This window comes from Cyprinus carpio, chromosome B3 (genome assembly GCF_018340385.1).
Source record: "Cyprinus carpio isolate SPL01 chromosome B3, ASM1834038v1, whole genome shotgun sequence".
In the NCBI taxonomy this organism is placed as follows: domain Eukaryota; kingdom Metazoa; phylum Chordata; class Actinopteri; order Cypriniformes; family Cyprinidae; genus Cyprinus; species Cyprinus carpio.
In genome coordinates this window covers 9,193,242-9,195,476 of record NC_056599.1, presented here as the reverse complement: position 1 = coordinate 9,195,476, position 2,235 = coordinate 9,193,242, and the positions used below count along the sequence as shown (strand labels likewise).

Genomic DNA, 2,235 nt, shown 5'->3' with positions numbered 1-2,235 from the left:
TGATATAATTCAGAGTATGTTTGGTAACACTGTTATTTAAAGGTTGTCCTTGGTACACTTTCCAGTTCCTTACTATCTATCATTATATACTTATGCCACATTACAATTCAAGTACGGGGGTCGGTGAGGGCCAAACGAACCTAAGCCTAACGCGGTATATTTTGAGTAAGGACATGAACACCGGACATGCACAGTAGTTAATAAATATTTCCCAGTACTTAAATGTATAATTACACTGTTAGGAAACCTTAAAATAAAGTGTAATAAAGTGTTTTTTGTTTGTTTGTTTGTTTGTTTGTTTTAGTGAATAACATTGTACTTAGGTGGTTTCTTGAATAGAGCGCATTTGAGGTCACTTCTTGTTATAGTGCTTTTCAAAGTGAACACCGTGTCACACCAGAGATAAGGCTGATATTTTCTTATCCTGACAGCAGTGAGTTTAAACATCTCATTTGGAGGAATCTCGCACCTCTCTCATCAGGATACTTAGAGGATTTTGACAAACAGTCAGCGACCTTCAAAAGTGTAGATTTCAAAACAAGACTTAGATCCGAAACCTCATGCAATGTTACGATCAAGGGAGGATAAAGCAAATGGGCAAAATCTTTGTTCTTTGTATACTTATTAAATTCAACACTAATACCATGATAAGCTAACCTGCATCCATACTGTTTTTTCTTTAGAATCTATATCACTTCTGTTAACAGGAAGTGAAATGAATACCATTTGTATGTCTTGTGTTTGTCAGGATTGAAATACTGATATACATTATTATCACTGTACACATAAATAGCAATCAAATGATTCCTTGTCAAGTGACCTTTTGGGAACTTGACAAACATTTCATCCACTTCCCAACCAATTTTAAATTGAGCTGAGTTATTGATTTCTTTCATTAGATATTTTGTCTTCACCAGATGTGCCATTTTTGATTTACAGCCCTTATAGTAGTCATCAACAGATTTCAGTGCCATATCCGATTTCAGCCTTTCAACAGCATCTCTGTGATCCCGCAACAACAGGGATCATAATGATCAGTCATCAGTATTCATGTCTGTAATATTCATACTAGAACACAAGCTTACCTGTCCTAGAGCAGCTGAGATGATCAGCAGCATCTTGATTCAGTCAAGTGATCTAGTAGATCTAGTGAAGAGCAGATGCTGAAAGACAAGAAACACAACCTTTTTCTCAAATACTCAGTAAAATGTTTAAATTTGTATTGAATGACTTAAATCTTACCTGAGAAATATTGTTATACGTCTCTTTTTGTCAGATTCTGTTTTCTTTTCTGATATTTTTCAGGATAGCAGGAACAGTGATGAGAAGAGAAGATCAGAAAAGTCAGTCGGTCACAGCCAGATGACAATGACTCTTCAAACCACAAGATGAGGAAAGTGCCTTTTTTTATAATGCTTATAATGTGTGTTTTTTTTTTTTTTTAATCACTGAAGTGCATATTGTAGCAATCTGATTTCAAAATAATTGCATGCATGAATTTGCATAAACTTGCTGATGAAAATGATAACTTAAGCCTGAGTAAAAAAAAAAAAAACTGGGTTTGTGTTTGACTCTTATTATAAATGTTTACATTTTACATTTTTAAAATGTTTCCTTGAGCAGCAAATCAGCATATCAGAATGATTTATGAAGGAACATGTGACACTGAAGACTGGAGTAATGATTCAGCTTTGCATCACAAGAATAAATTACATTTTAAAATATATTCAAATAGAAAACAGTTATTTTAAATTGTAATAGTATTTCATTAAATGCTGGATCAAATAAATGCAGCCTTGGTGATAAGAAGAGGTTGAAAAAAGTGCAGAAAGGTTCACAAATTCTTAAGTAATCAAAGAAAGAATGTTTGCATGCAAAGCAGATCTGAAAGATGTGACACTAAAAATGATTAAAAACACTTTAAAATGTATGTGGGAATCAAGCAGCATGCATCTGTTTTCGACAGATAGCAGTGTTCAAATTAAGGTTGTTTCTTGTAGTTCCTAAAAGACTTTTGATTAAGTCCAGCACTTTACACAGACAAATGCCATTCACATTGTCTTCAGAAAATGTTCAGATCTGGTCTGAATTGTTTTGATCTGCTCTTGGCACATTGTTGGATCAGTTTTATCTTTTTGCTCTACTGACTGCACACAGTTCATAAGGGTTGAAGATTAGATGTATGACTGGTAACTTAGTGATCCAGCTTGATAATATTCTAAGCCAAACCTCAAA

General features: G+C 33.9%; 1 pseudogene; it reads right to left on the bottom strand.

Moving 5' to 3' along the window:
• Positions 1–300: 300 nt before the first annotated feature.
• On the bottom strand, positions 301–974 carry LOC109084649 (annotated as a pseudogene).
• Between the last annotated feature and the right edge of the window lie 1,261 nt (positions 975–2,235).